The sequence below is a fragment of the Dermacentor albipictus genome, chromosome 2 (assembly GCF_038994185.2).
Source record: "Dermacentor albipictus isolate Rhodes 1998 colony chromosome 2, USDA_Dalb.pri_finalv2, whole genome shotgun sequence".
Lineage (NCBI taxonomy): Eukaryota > Metazoa > Arthropoda > Arachnida > Ixodida > Ixodidae > Dermacentor > Dermacentor albipictus.
Window position 1 is genome coordinate 204,551,945 of NC_091822.1, and position 22,021 is coordinate 204,573,965.

General features: G+C 47.5%; 1 long non-coding RNA gene across 1 annotated transcript in view; it reads right to left on the reverse strand.

The window, feature by feature from the left end:
• Positions 1-266: 266 nt before the first annotated feature.
• Positions 267-22,021, reverse strand: part of LOC135903443 (uncharacterized) — a 33,866-nt gene continuing 12,111 nt past the window's right edge. The window contains exons 2-3 of the long non-coding RNA XR_010564803.1: positions 4,821-5,122; positions 267-383 (exon numbers count right to left, since the gene is read on the reverse strand). This is a non-coding gene — a long non-coding RNA (uncharacterized lncRNA). The remainder of the gene's footprint in view (positions 384-4,820; positions 5,123-22,021) is intronic.

A 22,021-nucleotide genomic window follows, 5' to 3' on the forward strand; every position in this document is an offset into this window, starting at 1 on the left:
AAGACATTCGGCTAGGTGAATCTAGAGTGGGAGAGCCCTCCAAAATCGGCTTCGGTGACATACGGAGTTGCGTGCTTTTAGGGCGCTCAAAACTCTTCGTCTTCTTGGCCTTATTTACCAAACAAAGGCAGCAACCTTAGTCACCATGGTCCTTGTAAAACTTGGCCTGTTAGCTGACAACTCCCCGGATAAACATCCAACACTCTACAGCTCTAGCGCAGTACATTTGTTGGAGTGCTTGAACACTTGATGGAATGTATAACCTACATCTTCAACAATATAGAAGGCGCAGCGAGCTCAGCAGCTGCGCTTGTGATCCCGTCTCTGAAGGCGTCCTGGTCGGCCCGGCTTATCTGTGTCCCTCATCGGTGGCATAGAGCTTGCTGCAAAAAATTACCAGAGAGAACTCTGGAGTTAATGTCTACGACAGCTGCAAGCATGGTGATTTAGCCTGCATGAAATTATTGCCTAGTACATGGTTTTGCCTAAACTTTGCCCTTCTGACTTCGAACGGCTTTGTGATTTTGCAAATTGACCGTTTTCAAGTGAATGTTGGGTCACAAACCCAGCTATTCCAACTCATTATGCATGTGCAGAGAGCCATTTTGCCTTCTGTGTTCGGAGAAGTAGGATGGCTTCGAAATTGGGGCAACTAAAGGCAGATGCGGCGTAGTACATGAAGCCCCAAGAATGTTTCAAACCGTCAGCACAAAGATCCGGCTACTAACAATCATTGCGGCGGCATCTGAACGATCGCAGCTCCGGAGCTCAGTCTATTTTTAGTTATTTATTTAGGAATACGGCCGGCCTTAGAAGGCCCAGGCAGGAGGGGAAAGGTACATACAAAAAAAGAAAACACAATAGATTGACGAAGGAGTAGAAAAAAAAAGCTCCGTAAAAAATATAATAGAAAGTACAATTTCATAATGAGTAAAGCACCTAAATAATGCATAGAGAGTGGCAGATACAGATTGAAACACTGTTTCACAAGCACCATTTCAAAGCACAGGAAATGTAATAAAAAAAAGGAGGAGTGCATAATTCAAAATTACTAACAACGCGCAAATCAATAAATATTGCACAACGATACAAATTGAAACGAGATTTCGTAAGAACAAGCACTAATATTAGATAGTTATAGACGCTATTGAGCCAGTGCTGAAAAGTTTGTTATAGGGTAGGCTGTTCCATTCCGTTACTGTTCGAGGGAAAAAGGAAGACAAAGACATTGGTTCTACCATAATAAGGCGGTAATGATGCAGCGTGGCGATGTCTTGTTCGGCGGGCAGTAAGGGGTGTTATGTAAGGTTCGGGAGAAAGAGATAGTTTATTGTTACTCAGTAAGAAGAGAAATTTAAGCCTGTGAATTTTTCTTCTTAGTTGCAAAGACTGAATGTTGTGTCCAGCCATTAACTGTGTTGGGGAATCACTTGAGCGATATTTAGAGAAGATGAACCTTACTGCTTTACGTTGTATCATTTCTAGCGCATCGATGTTAGCTTTAGTATAGGGATCCCATACAATAGCTGCATACTCGAGTTTAGGACGGACAAAAGAGGTGTAGGCGATAAGACGGGTTTCAGAAGGAGCATGTTTTAATTTATGCCTGAGGTAGCAAAGCTTCTTAAAAGCCGAGTCGCAAAGATGGGAGATGTGCGACTTCCAACTAAGGTTACTGGCTATTGTAACACCGAGGTACTTATATTCATTCACCTCCGTAAGAGGTTTGGATGCTAGGCTATAGGTAAACGACAATTTATTATTTTTTCTAGTGATCTTCATAAATACTGTTTTATCAATGTTAAGCTGCATATCCCAGCGCGCACACCAAGCTAGTATATCTTTAAGGTTAGAGTTTAGAATAACTTGATCTTGTCGGCAAGTGATCTCATTAAAGAGGAGGCAGTCATCAGCAAATAGTTTTATTTGTACGGGTTGAGTAACAGTGTCTACAATGTCATCAATATATATGTTAAATAATAATGGTCCAAGAACACTACCCTGGGGAACACCAGAAGTGACAGGAAGGGTGCTGGAAGAGCAATTATCAACTACTACGAATTGCGTACTGTTAGAAATATAAGCGCGAATGCAATTTACTAGATGTGAAGGAATGTTGAAATGTTCCAAGTTTTTCTGTTAGCTTTGCGTGCGATAGAAAATCAAATGCTTTCCTGAAGTCCAAGAATATGATGTCAGTTTGCCCTGATTTGTCGATAGTGCTAGTGAGACTTAACTACAGTGGTTAATTGGGTTACAGTGGAGAGGCCCTTCCGAAAACCATGCTGCATAGGAGATAGAATGGTTCTATCATCGAGAAATTTATTGATTTCAGAAGCAATAATATGTTCTAAAAGTTTGCAACAAGATGAGGTTAGTGAAATGGGACGATAGTTTGCCACTAGTGATGGATCGCCTGTTTTTAGTATCGGAACAATACGAGCAGAAAGCCAGTCGTTAGGAAGCACCGCCGATGAAAGGGATGCACGAAAGATAATTACGAGAAAGCGAGATAGAATTTCAGCGTACCTGTGAAGAAAAACGTTTGGTAGGTTATCAGGCCCAGGAGATGATGATGTTTTAATATTCAGAAGCATAGAAAAGACGCCAGACTAAAAATAAAACTAAAATCATCGTTGTGTGCTACGCCACTCACACGAGGGGAAACGGGCGAGTTCGAAACGACACTTAAAATAAGCATTGAAGTGAACAGCGATATCTTGTTTAGCGATGACAGGATTGCCCGCATGCATAATATGGTCAACTGATTTACTTTTTTTACTAAGCTAACCCCAAAACTTGGAAGGAGCAGTTCTGATGAAGTTAGGAAGGGTGAATTGGTAATAGCGAAGTTTAGCAACATTGATAGCCTCATTTAATTTTGCTTGGTAGGGTTCAACTATGTCACGAGAAATACCGTGTCGTGTTTGTCGCTTGACCTTTCTCTTTATGTGCACTATGTCACGCGTCATCCAGGGAGTAGCTCTATATGTTTTCTTGGTTTTATTTGGAATAAAAATGTCAATACAGTGCGTACAAATATTCTCAAATTCATCCCAAAGTTGAACGGTGTCATGTCCCCCAAAACCGCTTAGACGAAAGTCAAGATAATCCAGTATGCTCTCATCACTGGCGCGTGAAAAATCTTTTACCGTAATAGGTTTACAATGAGTAGATCTGAGAGGTTCAAGGTAGCAAAAGAAAGCCACAAGTAGATGATCAGAAATGTATCTTCCGTAAATGACATCCGTATCCTCTGTTTCTTCATGCAGCCATGTTTCTGTGATGACGAGAATGTGTGGGTTACGCGCAAGAATTATCGCGTCAAGCTGATCACTCTTGTCTATAACACTGCGTGCATTGATATTTAAGATTCGGAATTCTTCAACAGAGACAGAATAATTATCTAAAGTCCGGCTAATAAACACAAGGTCAAGTATTGAGGCAGAAGCAGTGCTAATTCGTGTTGGCTCAGTAACCACTTGCTGCAAGTTGTGTATCAAGATTATGTTACGCAACTGCTCATTATTTATATTAACATCAGCACTAGGAGTTCCGTGAATCCAGTCAACTCCCGGAAGATTGAAATCACCTATGAGAAAAATTTTGTCGTGCACAATAGATGCCATGTGATGACGCAGATCATTGAGAAATTGTGGAGCGGAATCGGGAGTGCGGTAAACAGCAAAAATAAAAACAGAAGCATTATGGCATAAATTTTTTAAAGAGATTACTTAAAGAATATCAGCTTGACGAAGGAGAACTGCCGAAATATCTTGTCTCACCAAAATAGCAACACCGCGACCTATAGTAGGTCTATCACGAGGGAAAGCACGGTAATTAGAGGGAAAGACATCCGTACCTTCTATTTCGTCATGCAGCCATGTTTCTGTGATGACGAGAATGTGTGGGTTACGCGCAAGAATTATCGCGTCAAGCTGATCACTCTTGTCGATAACACTGCGTGCATTGCCTGCAAGATTCGGAATTCTTGAGAGGGAGCAAGTCAGTCCTTTTTTAAAGTACTGCGATAGTCGTTGGATTTAATCCTGGTGTTCGTGGCACCATTCCATATAAAGTATTCGTTGTTGACCCGCAGTTTCGCGTCCATCAAAGTAACTTTTTTGCCCTCTTTTTTTCTTCAGCCTTCGTGCTGTCCCAAAGCAATTTACGTTTTCTGAGGGTTTCATGCGAATAATCATTTTGTACAGAAATTCTGGTCCCTTTTAGCTTGTGGGCGTTTTTTAAGATTGCATGTTTTTTCATTCAAGTCCTGAAAGAACATAATAACGGGTCTTTGTTTACCAGTTTTCCCTAAACGGTGGATTCTTCCAATCGAGCTGCAATTTACGTTTAGCATATGGGAAAATATATCAGTCACAATTTTTTTGCTTAAGCTCGGTTTCTGTTTCAGCGGCTTCCTCCCGAAGGCCAAATAGTTCCAAATTGGAACGCCTACTCCTATCTTCCAATTCTACTATCTTGGTTTCTAGAGATTTAACGGTTTGTTCGAGTTCATCAACACGAGCGACACGTTTTTCTAAGACAGTGAAACGATTGCCCCAATCAGTAAATAATTTTTCCATATTATTCTGCTGCGTTCTAAGCATCGCTATATTTTCAACTAACTTAGTTTGGCCTGCCAGTATTACTTGCAGCACCTTTTAAATATTGGGGCCTGGATTTGTCTGAACGTCACAGCACAGCAAAAGTAAGCACATACAGTACATTTCGTAAGCAACACTAGCACAACGCCGGGGGCACGGCAAGACCAAAAGACAGCGGCAATCGCTCTTAAATGAGGCAGAGTAGTAACTAACCTGCATGAAGCAGAGGAAAGGCTTGCGAGGCTACATGCCCGCAGTCGGTCCGCCGTGCCCACTGAAATTGCGCAGCTGCAGTCGTCCTTTTGTACAGCAGCCCACTGATGTCACATGATGTGTAGGTGGCGCTATAGTTGGATTGCGCGGGACCAGAGCTGGCGTGTTTCGTGATAACTCTCCATCGTTGCTGACGTGTTGAGAAAACACGTGGAAGCAACAGGCACATTTTGGCAGCTTGAAGATCCGGTAGAATAACTGTTTCGGTGATACGTCGCTCCGGTCAAACCAAGAACGAGCACCTGCATGAAGCAGAGGAAAGGCTCGTGAGGCCACGTGCCCGCAGTCGGTCCGCCGTGCAAACTCAGTCTAGCAAGTATTGCAGGAAACTATGTGGTAGGCAGTACGCAAGAGTGGGGCCACAGCCTAAAGCTGCGGTCCTACCGGGCACGGCGAGTTGCAATGCTGTCAGCAATCCTGCTCTTCAATTGTTAGAGCAAGGGTTTCCGCAAGAGACGTACAAACAAGGCTTGTTGCGCCTTGTCAAATAATTGAACAGCCTCCGATTTGCTATAAAGTTTCAATCATTCTTTCGCATGTAGGCGCAGCAGGGAGCGAGGGTGGTTGACGGACTTGCTCGGAATGCATAAGACGTTAGACCAACAAATAAGGCTCCGACCCCGACATCTAAAACACGCCACCGCCAGTCATTTTCAGTATTTGTGCGTAGTCACCATATCACCCGTCCTGTGTGACGAAGGAAATGAACAACCCTGCTCTATCACGTCTCCGCACGGTGTCGGCGCTTGCTACAAGTGCTTCAGTGTCGAGGCGCCCCACATGCTTATGAGACGACGGTTTTTTTTTTTTTCGAAAGGACACGGACACTCAGGTGGCAGATGTCCCGACTTCTACTGACTTTCTTAGGTGATGTAGACTGACATTTTGATTGGTAACATTTACCTGAGCCACTTCTGGGCGTTGTGTCGTGCAAATGGGAACACGGCGCAGCATTGCACGCTGGATGGGTCACAAGCTACGGCTTACGTTCTTCTCGCCCGTCTTGCATTGCGTTTTGAATGAGGATGATTTGAACGTCATGCCGATAAATTGCAAATTTTTCTAACTCTGCTGAAAGGCGGGACGGGAGCGAGCAGTTCCTAGAAATTCTTGCAAGCCCAGATCCGCCTGCAACCAACACGACGCGACTGACCTGCGCTGTGAAGAATAAAACCGCTTTCCGCCCTCTCTCACGGCGAGTATCCCTTCTTCGCATTTTCTGGCACCCTACAAACCGATACTCCGTCATCTTAACGATCAAGACCGAGGAAAAGATTTCGCCACAGGGAGCATGAAGCGGATCAAGGCCGAGCGAACGACTGAAGCTGAAGACTTGCAACGATGGACTGCGGGCGGTCCGCGACAAGCTCTAGGGATCCATCACGGATGGTCTAGTCACGGAAAGCTACGTCTTTGTGGAAGTCTATGAAGACAACGCTTCAGTTACTGTGACATAATAACACACCTTACATCATGCCGCCCACATACATGTCTCACGGCGCTGGTCAGATATGTATGCCACTCCACGCGGTTACTGTGCCACCGCGTGAAGCAGCTTCAGGTGCCAATAACATTGAGCAAAAGTGTTTTACTTAATGACGTCTCGGAGGCAAGTACAGCTGCAAGAAGTCGTGTCCTCGGCTATTCAATAAGGCTTGGTCTCCGGCTCTCGCCTTCCTGACTCGAAATGCTTCGCTCCAAAGGAAAACCCATCGCAATGGGAGTGGCCTCCGCGGACATGTTTAAGCATGGTATCCACGATAACCAGGGTCTGACGAACATCGGATGCTTTCACTAGTTGAAGAACCTTCTCAGTGGACAGGCGGCGAAGGCCATTGCCGGCATTCAGGCTGCGGACTGGCCCTATGAGAATGTCATCGCTATTTTCCTTTTATTTCATTTTTATTTCCTGAAAGGCCCCACAAGGGGGTGTACGAGGGATGGAAACATCGAAACAAAGCAAACCTATTGCAACGTGGTGTCAGTTGGAAGCATACTGAGACTTATTTTCAGTAAGTAATAATGGACAAGCGAGATAGCGCCGGTATTGTGAGGAAGGTCGTTCTAGTCTGGCAGCACGGGATAAGAAGATGTTGAAAAAGTAACAGTTCGATCGCAGGGGCGGAAAATTGGCTGTGCATGGCCAGTGGGAAGAGATATGTATGTGAGCGGCATGATGCAAGTGGCGTTACTAAGCGAGGAATAGAAAAAATTGCGAAAAAAAAAATTAGTGCCCTTCCATTATCTGATGAAGGATGAAGCTGTATTGGGAAGACTATATTGACAGCTATATTGATTTATATGGTTCTTCCTATATTGATTCAACAAAAGCACATACACGTAACTTCGTGGTTGTTATCGTCTTTATTTTGTCTCATTCGTTACCGCAGTGACTATAGCTTTGTGGTCGCTGTGGTATGCCGCGATCAGTTGTACTGCAATGATAGGCACGTTCTTGCCGAAGGTTAAATCTGTAGACGGCTGGTGACGCGTGGTCGGCACATTGACGTCCGTGTAGCACTCAATTACAGACCATTCCGACAGGAAAGATACAATCCACTTGCCGTCGGGACGCGCTAGTGCGACGTTTAAGTCGACGATTGGTGAGCACACTATATTGCGTTTTATTATACTTTTCGATCCTCCAATGGGAGCGAAGGAGTGCCGCGATCCCACGTTTTACATATGACCATGAAGGTCATGCGTCATAACATGGTCGATAAGACGATAACATTCAGAGCGACCGCCGCAACTGATATCATGCGGAAACAGTTAGACCGGCCACTATAAATTTTTTTCCATTCTACACGGCTCTTGCGCGTGGACACATTTTTCTTCAAAACCTAGACACATACTGCTTCGCTGTAAAGAAAGAGAAGGTGTTATTCGGTGACGAAAAGAAATTGGCTGTAAGCCAGATACCATTTCCAAGGCTGAAACACTGTTGTCAAATGAGTATGAGATCTGCATGAAACGTGTGGCACGATTTTGTACAGTTTCAAGTTCATTGATGAGGCTTGTTTGGGGCGGGTTCCTATATGGCTGACTCATATGCTAGTTTCGGTCGAATGGGTATTTTATCCGTAAGAAAATGATTAGCAATGTTAAAGCTAAAAATAAAGGATGTTTTACTGTGGGTCAATGAATTAGGGGAATTAACTACTGGTCACTCCATTCTTGAACGGGGTCATGATTATGCTGGAGTGCAGCTTGGTCGGAAGTCTTAGCAGACAATTACGTAATCTACCATTCAGTCACTAACATGCGGATTTGGCAAGACAACTGTAAAGGCAAGTCTTTAATATATATTACGCAAAGCAGAGGACCGAGAACAGAACCTTGGGAAACACCGGATGTTAAGGGAGAGGATTGAAACAGTGGTTGTTAAGAAGTACTAATGCAAGTTGCCAAAATTTCTCTTTCCAGGCAAACTTATTGGGGGCTAAGTTTAACCGGGACAGTGTTAACATTAGTCGCTGATGGAGTGCTTTCTCACACGCTTTTGCATAATCCAGAAAAATAGCATCAGTCTGTAGGTTAGTGTCGATATTAATAGAAAAGTCATAAAAAAAACGATGCCCCCCCCCCCCAGGTGTGTCTCACATGAAAATTCTTTATGCAAGTCATGCTGAGATTGTTGAAAGAAGTTATTTCAATCGACAAAATTTGGGATCGGCGAATAGCAAACATGCACCATAATTTTGCATGGAACGCTTGTTGCTGGTATGGGTTGGTAGATCAGTGGTGAATATTTTTTCAGTTGATTCGTAGACAGGAGAGACGTTCCCCACTTTCCAGTTGCCTGGAAAGAGGGACTGACAATCTTTCTTTATATTCTGGTGTCTTAACTGCTTTTGTTTGTATTGTCATGTGTTCACAACTATAGATAAGGCTATTGCAAACACATTTTCAAATCATATGCTGTTGACTTATTAATTAATTGTACCTATGCCACTGTATAACTAAATTTTCTTCGCAATTCCTGATGTCATTTAATATGGACACTACCTGTTGCGGTAAACCAATACTGCCTTGTAGAGGGGGTCATGGGCCTAGTCAAGCTGTCGAGACAGCTTTTAGCTCTTGACCTTTTACGGAACCCATTATTTCTGGAAAAATATAAAAAATGAATTAAATTGAAAAGAAGAAAACACAGATAAAAGGTAATGGGTATGCCTGGTATTGTTTAACAGCTAGGATTAATTCATCGACACCAGTTGATCAAGAAAGCTTTATTTTTTCTGTGAAATTCCACCAGGAGAAATTGGGAGAACAGGCGCCGTCCATTCAATCGTACTACTTAATGCCAACAAGAACGGAAAAAAGTTCTCCAGTAAAGACGGAAGAAAATTTAGTGTCAAATGTATTAGTGTATTCGACGTCAGAGACTCTCTCACCGAGATCTTTAATCAGACTCATAGTGCGCGTTGTAGTAGGGTTAATGGTCTGCTAAACCTTTCGTGTCTTGTTTACCTCACATATTTGGAAAATCATACCTAAAAGAGGAACATGTTTCCTTATTGTTCTGCTGTCAGGTAAGTGTCTTCGGCTATGTAGTATCCCATGCGTGCCATGCGTCTTGAAACTTAGCTTGAAATTAAGCATAGCATTTTAAGCTATAGGCATCAACGCTTAGTTTGGTTTCTTAGTGTTTTCTTTCTTCTTTTTTCCGTTGCATTCGTTTTATTTATTCATTTAGTACATTTCAATATTTTCTATTCTTTTATTATATTTTTCTCACTAACGGTGGTTTCTGCCGCTCCTTCTATAATCTCTTTTAGGGACACGATATCCCATGACCACCACTCGAAACAGGTAATAGAGGGCTGCTGTGCACGCCGTTGACATGCCGGCTGACACACGGGCGTTGACTCGTGATTGACAGACGGCCGTGTTCCTGGCCTTGTGCACAACACTCCTTTATTTTCAATTCGACACCCTCGCCGCTAACGCACCTTCGCTCGTTGCCGTACCACCCACCCGCCTTACGCCCTATCCCCTTTAGAAGAATCCCACCTGTATATACTGTGGCGAGGAAAGCATATGTCGCCTTGAAGAAGACACTTGTCGAAGCGTTGGCTCCTGCTTTCACCTTGTGCTCATCGTCCCCTTCCTTCTGTCATGAAAGCAAGCCCATTTTCTTTGAGTGCGACTGTGCAGTGCTACATCAAGCGTGTTAACCCAGCTGAGCAACCTACTAGGAAACAACTATCACGGAACTTCCATGTCGATGATCTTGTCACTCGAGTTTCATCTTCACAAGAAGCTTTTCGGATATTCGAAAATATCCTCAGTAGAGAGGGAATGAAGCTTGAGAAATGGGCAAAAAATGACCACGGACTTCATCGACACATTCTACCAGGTTTGGATCAAATTGCGGCAGCAGTTACCACAAAGGTCCTAGATTTGTTGTGGAACGCTCATACCATAAAGCTTCACATTAACATTGAGTCCGCGCTGAAGTTTCTTGAAGATAAGAAAGCCAGATGCGCTTTGTGTTTCAGACAACAGCCAGGCTCTTCGATGCTTCGGGGTGGCTATTCCCATTTCTTATGAGAATCAAATTCCTATTCCAGAGACTTTGGGAACATGGAACTACGTGCGAAGAAGCCATGCCTGCAGCATTACGCAATGGATGGGAAGCTTGGTGCGAAGAATGTAAAGGACCTAAAAAGGTTTCACTAACCAGGTGCGAGCTGAAAGTGACATCGACGCAGTCTGGGAGCTACCAGTTTAACGTCTTTGTTGGCGCCAGTGCGAGTGCATATGGCGATGTGGCATACCTCATGGTCCAGGAAGGAGACTGCAGTACTGGCACTCAGCTATTGAGTTCAAAACGCAGAGCTGCCCCGATCAAATGGATTTCCATACCACGGTTGGAAATGATCATCGCTGCTTTAGCTGCTAGAGTGCTCAAGTTCTTGTGGGAGGCTCTTTCATCTAGAAACTGGGAAACAAAGGAGTACACCTGAACGGAGTCAACAGTCACACTTTGCTGGATTCGAAGCGCCGTCTTCATTATCATCATCATATATTTATGTCAGCTACAGGGCGAACGCCACTGCCTGCGATCTCAATTACACCTGTCCTGCGCCAACTGATTCTAACTTTCGCCTGCAAATGTCCTAATTTGATCACCCAACCTAGTTTTTGCCCTGCTCGACTGCGCTGCCCTTCTTTTACCAACCATTCTGTACCTGTAAAGGCCCACCAGTTATCCATCCTACGCATTACATGGCGTGCCCAACTACATTTTTTCTCTTAGTGTCAATTACAATAATAGCTGTTAGCCCTGAGAACTAACTACAGGGGCACTGCGAGCGCCGCTCGCGTGACGTCAGGGCAAGGACTCGCGCCTGTCGTCTGCTACAGTTCGGGCGGTGTCCGGGCGCTTTCGGCGGTGTTTTCGTTTGCGCCCCCTCGTTCTCTTTGCTTGTATACTTATGGCGGTCGTTTCAAATATACTTTTACGACGTCTTCATTTGCGAAAATTTATTCAAGGAGCTTATTTCTTAGACGACCATGCAGCTCTCGAAGGCAACGCTACAGTGCCAGCCAAAGGATCGCAGACCAGCCCATTGCGGGTTTTTCAATCGACAACCGCAAAAATATAGAAAATAAGAATCCATTTATGATACCATAACTGCAGCGGTGTATCAAGTATATCACAGACGCTGGCTATATATGACTTCTACAACAGTTACAATCCGCTAAAACTGGTTTGCTCACGACGAGTAGTTCATGGTGTAATATCGAATTTTTGCGTTTCTTCACAGAAACGCTCAGCGGTAACACGATGACTTAACTAATACTGCAGTTAGGTTCTACAAGTACAACTTGCTTCTTTGACTGCGTCTTAAAACTAGACGGTTCTTCACGTGTTTATTTTAAGTGGCGGCAATTTGAAGTAAAGCTAATGAAGACTTACGTCTATAGACAAGAACGGCACCGAGAGCGGCGCTGCTGCGCCGGCGTTGAGAGCGCCGCATGCGAAGCAAAATTCTATTAGCGGGTGGTACCCCTCTCCCATCTCTCGTTCGCGCCGCCTTGATTTCCTCCTGCACTGCGCGTGTTTGGGCACGTTTCGTGCCGCGCGCGGTGTGTGCCTACGTGTGTGCGCGTGGACATTTCCTTCGAAGGGCGGTGTACAGTCTGTTTCACATTTAGGGGAAAACTCGAAGCGCAATGCATCGCGTTGCGGCGAGCGCTTGAGTCTGGTGGCGGCGGCAGCTCGCGCAGATGCTCGAGGGGCGGGATCTTGAACGGCGTCGTCTGCTACGGCGGCGCGCGCTGGCCGCATTGTCGGGAAACATTCTACTGTCAGGCGCAGGGCGCCGATCACATCGTTACTATTTGAAATGAGCCGGTATTTGCTAAGCGTTGCGCGGCGCCCACTGATACGCCTCCAATGTAAGTTCATCGCTGCAGGGCAGTCATAGACGACGTACTGATTCCATACATTCTTGACGGCCTATTTCTGGAAGGCGACTGTATATTCTAACGCGATAGGTCGCCGATCCACACTGCTCGTGCTGTGCAAGAACTGCTAGAAGAGCGCGCAGTCACTCTCTTGGAGCGGCCGCCTCAATCCCTGGGCGCCAACATCATTTAAAATGTCTGGGGCTCGTTGAAAGTATCGCTGGCGCAACATCCCCTCTATCAGTCGCCCGAGGATAGGCTTCGATCCACCATCGTCAGCGACTGAGACGTGCTGCGAATGAACACATCCCTGATCAAGTCATTCTACACTTCACTGCCTTCCAGGATGAGCGCTGTCATCGCTGCCTCTGCGGACATGACGAGATACTAACTGAAGTTCCAAGCGTGACGTGTCCAATTCCCCACCGGCGGGCAGGGTCTGTCTGGTGTAGCGAATGATTGTCGAGAAAAATCACTTCCAGCTCAATGTCTGAACCTAAAACTTTCATTTAATCGCGTCCGTTTGTTTCATCGTGTTCGACTCCCATTGTTGAGTGCTTTGTTTTCCTTTCGAGTCAAACAATGACTGAGCACGTTGCGCGCACATCTTGGTGCGTTTTGTCGCTGCTCATTACGGTAGCACACACAGTGAAGAAATATAGGTGCACACGATCAGTACTCCGGCCTTTCGAAAGAACACATGAACTATGTTGTCAAAAAAAGTTTGTGGAACTCCATTATCGCCAATGAAGGATGATAGTTTGGCGACGCACAACGTTTAGTAAAGAATATCAGCTCAGTTCCCGCAGTACCGATGAAATCGGTGCACTGCCCCAGACAGTACCACGCTTCCCGAAAATGCGGCCAGCGCGCGCCGCCGTAGCAGACGACGCAGATCACGACACCGCCCCTCAAGCGTGTGCGCCTGCTCAAGCTGCTGCCGCCGCACGACTCCATTGCTTGCTGCATCGCGATGCAATACGTTCCGAGTTTTCCCCTTAGTGTGAAACAAACTGCACACGCTATATTTGCCTTTAAGAAGATCGGTACGCTTGACGATTATTTTTATGGCTGCAATGCGGCGAAAGGGCAGCGTCTGCTTAACCATGTAAGTGACGCTGAGCAGGTAATTGGAAACGACATCGTATGTGCCACCGGAAAAATCATCAGCACATACGATGCGGCACATACATACGGCACCAACGAGCTAAAGTCATTTTTGCAGTTTCTCACATTATGTTTGCTACAAATCCGTGTTGTCTCTGATGGCGACAACGGACTTCTATCGACACTGTGCGGAAATAAACAAGATATATCGCTGCATAGCACAAGTACGACATGCGCACACAAATTTAACTAGTACGTCCCCTACAATATGGAATAGAGGCAGCAATGTAGACAGCTTGGCCATTTTTTAACCGTACTCAAGAGACGGAAGTTGAATGTATTATTAATCATTCCTGCTTCAGCAATGCCGGCGCGACCAAGACGCGGGTATGTATCGACCAGTAACCCGATCGATCGGTGCAGTGGTTAAGCGGGAATGAACTACGGTCATGTTCAATGCATCATGCACATATTCCATTTCTCGGTACGCGTGAACTTCGGCCACTGCTAGCGCATACAACAGACGTGGTTTCCATTCTTGGGCAGCGCACACACAAACGAAACACGAGAAAGAAGACAGGACAAGCGCTCGTTGAACTTAAAGTTTTTATATGAATAAAAGGATTATGTACCGAGTAATTATTAAATTCACCTGGATTACATATAGAAACTGTCATACACTCAGGAGTGATCAATGAACGAGCTCGCTTCGTTTGCCAGTTGTTTACTTCGCTCGGCGCACCGCAGTAATCCATGTCTGTCGTCTGCTTCTTTCGTACCATTTTCTTGTGAATCGGCAGAATTTCACTGGAGGCATCAACCCTTTCATGTTTACATTGCTGTCGTGACAGTTAACAACACAATAATAATTTCAGGTCATCCGAAGAGGCGCCGTCGCAAACAAGAGACGTTTCGCGCGGAGCGCGAACTGAACGCGGGGCGCGACCGCGAAGGGAAGCGGCGACGGAAACCTACACCCGTTGGAGATGAAATCGCTCCGCCAGGGGAGAAACGAGCGCTGGCGTCTAGGATGAAACTTGGCGTGCGGTCGTCTATTTACAGAATACAAAAAGGAATGTACCAATATATGTTCCCTTTTCTGTGCTACACGTTCAACTCCCTTGAGAAATTTACTGGTGCATGTTACTTGAGGAATATGCATGACGAATTTGTTTGGCGAACTGACACAGGCTGCTCGGCCTAAATTTTTTGTGAAATATGCCTGTTGGACCGCATGCTGCAGCCAGAAAGAAGTCGAAGCGTCAATCATTAGTAAAATGGGACATATTGAAGATATAATTCCCCTGTGGAGGGTCAAAAATCAAGTGAATATATATGTAAGTCTTGTGGTGTTTTCTTTATGAATGTTTGCGATTGGATTGGAGCAGACTTTATTTTGCGTGCAGTTGGGCGAGGTTCTCTTTTATGTACTGACTAAGCGAATAGTTCTCCGTTTGCACAATTAACGCTGGATCGAGACATAGTGAGACAGAAAGTGCTTGAATTTTGCTTTTCTGGGCAATCTAAGCTGCGCTGTAGTAGCTCGAGAATATTTTAGCCATTCCAATTGAAGCTGTAAAAACATGCCTAATGGTTTCGATTCGACATTGTAGTGAACTGATGGGTTTCACGAACAAAGCGTGCCTCGCCATACCGACAGTCGGTTGCTACCGTTGCGTGATGGGTGTACCATATTGTCGATAAAGGCTACTGAGGGCCACTATGAAACATTTCATCGCTTGCAACTGATTGGCTCTCGATCTTAACAATGAAACTTTTCTCTCAGGTGATTGCTACTATGGTATTTGTGAATTAACTATGTAAATACTCTACATGACGCGCCGTCGTGTTAGCAGCCAAGAGCGATTCGTTTTTTGGAGGCCTGTTTCAGAGAGGCGTGAAACTAGCAGCAAACTTTTTCATGCAAGATGGGCGCCTAACTCTTTCTTTTACATATTAATAAATGGCCATATTTGGCTAGAACAACTCACCAGAGTAATAAGAGTCATGATGACAGCTTCGCTGAGCAATGTCTTTCTAACACGGATAACATGCTGGCGCCAATTACCAAGATTTTTCTTTCATGTAAAATGCAATGTCTTTCATAGCTAAATTCTAAGGGAATGGTAAGTGTTTAGCCAAGCAGCGTACACAACTTCGCGTATTGAATTTGAGGACATTCTTTTTACGCAAAACTTATGGACAGACACGGCGCATATATACATTGTCAAACCAGTAGCCTCGTTCAACGCTACATAGCTTGCGATATCCATGTCCCAAATTTTATTGAATCACGTGCTTTAGGAGAAGGAACTGTGTTTCAGGCATGGCAGCAGAAAGAAGCCGACATAGCCTTAAATAAGTGCGGCACGAGCCACCCATGCCTCAAGCATACACGAAGGGAACGAGCGCGCGCGGCCGCCGAGCGAGACGGAGCGAGCGGCGTCCTGGCCGTGACGTCACACGCGAGAGGGCACCACTCCTAATTCTCGCCGCTGATACCCGTTTGCTCTCCGATCCGCACCACTTTCTTCCTGTCTTAACTTTAGGCCCGATATTTTTCGTTCTATCGCTCCTTGCGTGATCCTTAACTTGTTCTCGAGCTTCTTTGTCAAACTCCATGTTTCTGCCCCATATGTTAGCACCGGTAGAATGCAGTGATTGTACACCTTTCTTTTCAATGATAGCGGTAAGCTCTCAGTCAGGTTCTGACAATGTCTGCCGTATGCACTCCAACTCATTTTTAGTCTTCTGTAAATTTTATTCTCATGATTAGGGTCCCCTGTGAGTAATCGACCTAGATAAACGCACTCCTTTACAGACTCTAGAGGCTCACTGGCGATCCTGAACTCTTGTTCCGTTGCCAGGCTATATAAAATTATCTTTGGTGCATAATAATCTTCAACCCCGCTCTTCGCTTTGTCTGTTAAGGTCCTCAATCACGTGTTGTAATTAGTCCCCAATGACATCTGCAAATCGAAGGTTGCCGAGATATTCGCTTTTGATCCTAACTCCTAAGCCTTCTCAGTTTAATAACTTGAATACTTGTTCAAAGCATGCAGTGAATAGCATTGGAGAGATTGTGTCGCTTTGCCTGACCCCTTTCTTGATAGCTAAATTTCTGCTTTTCTTCTAGAGAACCAAGGTTGCTGTGGCATCTTTGTAGATATTTCCCAAAATATTCACGTATCCCTCATGTACTCCTTGATTACCTAACGCCTCTATGACTGCTGGTATCTCTACTGAATCAACTGCATTTTCGCATTCCATGAAATTCATATAGAGAGGTTCATTGCACTCTGCAGATTTCTCAATTACCTTGTTGATGAAATGGATGATATTCATTGGAGAATATCCCTTCCTGAAGCCAACCTGTTCTCTTGGTTGACTGAAGTCGAGGGTTGCCCGTATGCAATTGAAAATTATCTTAATGAATGTTTTATGCAATACTGAAAGGAAACTGACGGGGTTATAATTTTTCAATTCGTTAACGTCTCCCTGCTGATGGATTAGTATAATTCCTCCAGTTTTCTGGTAGTTAGGTAAATGAGGGTTGACAAGCTCCGTATTCAAGTGAAACCAGTTTATTTCTAACAGAGTCGCTAGAATCCAACCAACAACCCGATCCATCGCACTGGAACACTGTCCCGGAAAATAAAATCCAACGCATCGGTTGACTCGTGGACTTCCACATAACTAGGTCTTAGGAAATTTACTCTGTTGGAAGGAACTCAAATGGTTGGCACACACGTGGGATTATTGGCTTATGTTCCATACCGTTACAGCATGTATAACGGCGGATGAACAAGTAAGTATCCTTGAGTTGAAGACGGGTGTACCGGTTTTGATCAACGTGGCACAAAATACCCTTTTCAACCTAGAAAAGTTCGGTTCCCTGATCAAGACGGTATGATGATGATGAAGCAACATTTACTGGGCCCGAAATAAATCGGTGGTGAACGCAGGCACCAGCGGTGGTTCCCTAGTTACGGGACCCATACGTTTCCAGCATCTGGCCCCTATCCGTCAGTGCGAGCTGAATCGGTAGGGTGGGGCTGGATAACAAGGTCTCCCATCGCTCAAGAGGTTGGGGATTGGGGGTATTGGTGGGAAGGGTAGGAGGGAGGTCTTGAGTTCTGTGCACTCTGCCAAGACGTGCGGCAGGGTGCCTTTTTCTCTTCTGCAAAAAGGACAGAGCATATCGTATTCCGCAGGGTACATGCGGTTCATCAGTACGGGGTGCGCAAGCGATCCCGCCTGCGCTCGACGCAGGATCGTCTGTTGTTGCCTGGTGAGTTTGGGGTGCGGTTCTGGCAGTCTGCACCTTTCTTCTCGGTACATCCGGGTAATGTCCCGAAAGCTGGTAACCGGGTGCGGTAGCTCTTCCGGCTCGTGCTCGGCCCGGATTGACATTTCTCGGGCATGGTAGTCGGCGATGGTGTTGCCTGCTACCTGCGATTGAGCCGGGACCCACATGAGCTCTATGGCTCTTGCCGGAGGCTTGTGCTTGGCTAGAATGGCTCGGGTCGCGGAGGAGATTACCCCCCTGCGGAAGCTTCTGTAGGCTGTCTTGGAGTCGGTGACTACGGTGTCCACGCTCGGCTGTGCGAGTGCGAGGGCCACGACCGCTTCTTCGGCAACTGCGGGGTCTGTTGTCTTCAGGAACAGCCTGTCTTTTGATGTAACCACCACCGCTGCACGGTCGCTGTGTTCTCGGAGCGAGGCGTCCGCGTAGAGGACCCTGGGGTTCTCTTCCAGCTTCCGGGCTAGGGTTTGGGCTCGCGCGGTGCGCCTCGTCGTCCTTGCCCGGCGTCATGTTCCGGGGAAGGAGTTTTGTCTGAATTATCGTTTTCCAATTATCGTTTTCCAGTTTTCCAAGACGGCCCTTCCGGAAGGGCCGTCTTGATGGGTACTGGCTCGATCTGCCATCCTATCATGCGTAGGACGGCTCGTCCGTGTTCCGTGTGACTGAGCCGGATTCTCTAATTAGAGGGGTGGGCTCCGATGAGCTCCTCCACCGTGTTGTGGGCGCCCATGTCTAGCAGTTTTTGCGTGGACGTGTATATGGGCATGCCCAGTGCTTGTTTCGTTGCCTTACGAAGCATCGTGTTTAGGGTGTCCCTATTCGCCTTCGTCAGCTGGAGATACGGGGCGGAGTAGGTTGCCCGCGATACGACGAACGCGCGTACCAGGCGCATGGCATTGTCCTCTTTAACACCTCGGTTTCTTTCGGATATCTCCGAAGCATACCAAGGATCTGTTCGGTTGTAGTATTGATCTTTGTGATGGCGGCCTGTGCCTCTCCGTCACTCTGAAGTAGTAGGCCGAGGATCCTAATCTGCTGTGTTGGCTTGATGGTCGTTCCGGCGGTCGTGATAATCACGTTCGGCGGCAGCTCCTTCTTGGTTTTTCCCGGTTGGATAATGAGCAGCTCTGATTTGTGGGGAGCGCAGCTCAGTCCGCAAGACTTTGTGTACTCGGGCACGGTCGTTGCCGCCCGCTGCAAGACTTCCTCCATCCAGGCATCGGATCGGGCTCGGGCCGACCACACCGTAATATCGTCGGTGTAGAACGCGTGGTCTACGCCTTCGATTTGCTTGAGTAGATCAGGCAGGGGCAGCAGGGCTAGATTGAAGGGCAGGGTTGACAAGACCGATCCCTGAGGGGTGCCCCTATCGCCGAACTCGACAGGGTCCGACTTCTCCTCCCCTATCCTGATGGTCGCCGTTCCGTTTGACAGAAAATCTTTTATGTAGCCGAATGTCTTTCGGCCACACCGGGTTTTGTCTAGATTCTGCAACACGCTCGCGCGGGACACATTGCCAAACGCTCCCTTCAGGTCGAGGGCGAGTATCCCGCGCGGCGCGTGCCTCGTTGCCGGCTTGACGACCAGTTCGTGGAGTTGGATCATCACGTCTTGGGTGCTGAGATGCTGCCCGAAGCCGTACATCATCTCTGGCATCTAAACCGTTTCTTCGAGGTGCTTCTGCAGGTGGCGAAAGACCATGCGCTCCGTCACCTTCCCCACGCAGGATGTGAGGGAGATGGGCCGTATGTTGTCTATCGTGAGGGCCTTTCCGGGCTTTGGAATGAAGCGGACCTCGGCGTCCTTCCATTCCTTCGGCAACTGCGAGCTCTCCTAGGCTTCGTTAATGTGCTCTAGGAGGCCGCGGGCCGCTGTACCGCTCATGTTACCGTATAATTTGTAAGTTATGGCGTCCCTGCCGGGTGCACTTCTCTTGTTACTGTCATCTATCGCTGTCCACAGTTCCGTCATGGTAAACGGCCGGTCCAGTTCTTCGTTGTCGGGTCCTCCGTACCTCTCGGGCACCGGGTACTGGCCCTTCTCTGTCTTTAGGTACTTGGCCTTCAGGTCTTCCAGGAGCCTGCGGCCCCGTTTCCCTTGTACGTGTTCAATGCTTTGGTGAGGTTGCGATTCGTCGCAGTTTTGCTACTCAGCGGGTCGATCAGATGCCTCAAGAGACACCACGGCTTCCACGTCGAGAGCTTGCCCTGTAGGCCGTCGCAGGTCTTCGGCCAATTTTCCTTACATAGTTTGGCCGCGTACTCTGCGATCTGTTTGTTCAAGACTGCTATGCGCTTGGCCAGCTTTCTGTTGCGACCGCCGCGTCAACGAGTCTCGGGCCGCCCACATGTGGGTCAGTCTGGCGTCCACGTACGGTGTCTGCGACGTCGTTGCAATTTCTTGGGTAAATTTATCGAGAGCCTTCTTCTGGTCCCTCGCCCACTAGGTGTAGGTCCTTTGTCTTTCAGCCTGTCCCGTTTCTTCCTCGGATGCCTCTTCTTGTTCTTGGGTAAACTTTCTCATCTTGTCCCAATCCGTGATCCGCGCCGTCCCCAGCACAGCCCGATATCGGGAGCCTCGGATCGTGATTCCGATCACGCTGTGGTCAGACCCTAGGTCCATTTCATCGCTTCTCCAGGAGACGTCTAGTGTGCCTGATAACTACGACAGGTCTACCGTGGTGTCCCTCGCGGCACTGTTGCCTCTTCTGGTGGTTACGTCCGGCTCGTTCAAGAGGGCCTTCTCGTGATCCTCCATTGCTTTGGCCAATGCTTTTCCTCTCTTGAACTGAAACTTATAGCCCCACGTTGTGTGAGGGGCGTTAAAGTCGCCGAGAATCAGGAGCTGCCTGGTCCTCGCCAACCCTTTCGCCTGGCTCACAATGCGGTCAAAGTCGTACTGCCGTTCTGACGGCCGGCAGTACGCGCTCATTACAAATAAAGTGCCCGAGCTGCCAATTTCTCTCGCATGAATTTCGACCAGCGTGTGCTCGCACCCACCCTGTGCCGTGACATGTTGAGTTGCCACCACGTTGCTGCGGACGAGCACCGCCGTCCCGTTCTCCGTGGGGCTCTTGTAAGTGAATTACTCCGGGATTATTGGTTTCCCGTTTGTTTCTTGTAGAGCAATTACATCAGGCTTGTTTTCTTGTCCGTCAGTGTGTAATAATAGTTCCGCTTCTTTTTTGCGAATCCCTCGGCAGTTCCATTGGTAAAGTACGGTGGTATCCCCCCCGGTTTTCTTGTGCTTCTTGGCTTCTGCATCATCCTTTCCGGACTTCTCGAGTCGATTGCGCCTTTTCGCGATCACGCCTTTGATTTTTTCGGACCGCTCCTTTTTCAGGGACGCGAAGCGGTTCCTCACCGAAGTTGAGGCTATTTTTGGCGCTAGGCGCTTGTGCTTCACTGATCGCGTGTGAGACTGACTCTCGACAGCCTCGAGTCGGGCGTCCATTTTGCCTAGCCTTTCATTAATTTGGGAAATTGCGGCCAAAATGGCCGTCAGCTCTCCTTCTCGTGGATCTGTGTCGTTGCCGTGGTCGCGGTCTCTGCGGTCGCCGCTTCCTCTCCGCTCGCGGGGCTCATTTCGGCGTCCATCGCCTCTTGATTACTTGATGCACGTAGCGTAACCCCAGCCTCTCCTGCCGCCCGCCCTAGGCGGGGCGAGGAGGGGTCCCTCCGCGACAATAAGCGCAAGCCTGCGGCGTTGTTTGCCGCCGTGCTGTTGTTTTGAGGGCTTGCATTTGCCGAGCTGCCGTTATTCGCCAGCGTTTCGATCTTATTCATAAGCGCCCGTATTTGGGCGTTCTGCTCCTGGATCTGAGCGTTTTGGCCCTCTATGATCCTCTTAAGTTCTAACACTTCGCTACTGTCCTTTTGCGGATTCGCTTGTGAGTTGAGGGGGTCAGCGGTGGGAATTCGGTGTTGTTTGTTCGAGCGACGGGAGAGCTGTTGGTCCAGCCCACCTTTTTCTCAGCGATCCCTCGCATCCGGTTGACTCGCTCGGGGACCTTGAACTGGCCCCAGATCTCGAACTGGTCCGGGAGCGCGAGCGGCGGTAGCCGCCGCCGTTGCCGCCCCCGGATGGTGTCTTCGATCGGGAGCGACTCGGGCGGCCGTTTCCGCCGCCACTGTTGTTGCTGCTGCGGCCTGACCTGTGTGACCGGCCCCGTTGTTTGGAGGCGCCACGGCGGGACCTCTCTCCGCCTGCAGGACCTCTCTTGTCTTACTTTCTTCTGCCGGCGTCTTCTTCCTCTGCTCGGCGCCGTTCCCAGCGTCGCCGGCGGGTGACGTATGGCGTCTTGAAGTGG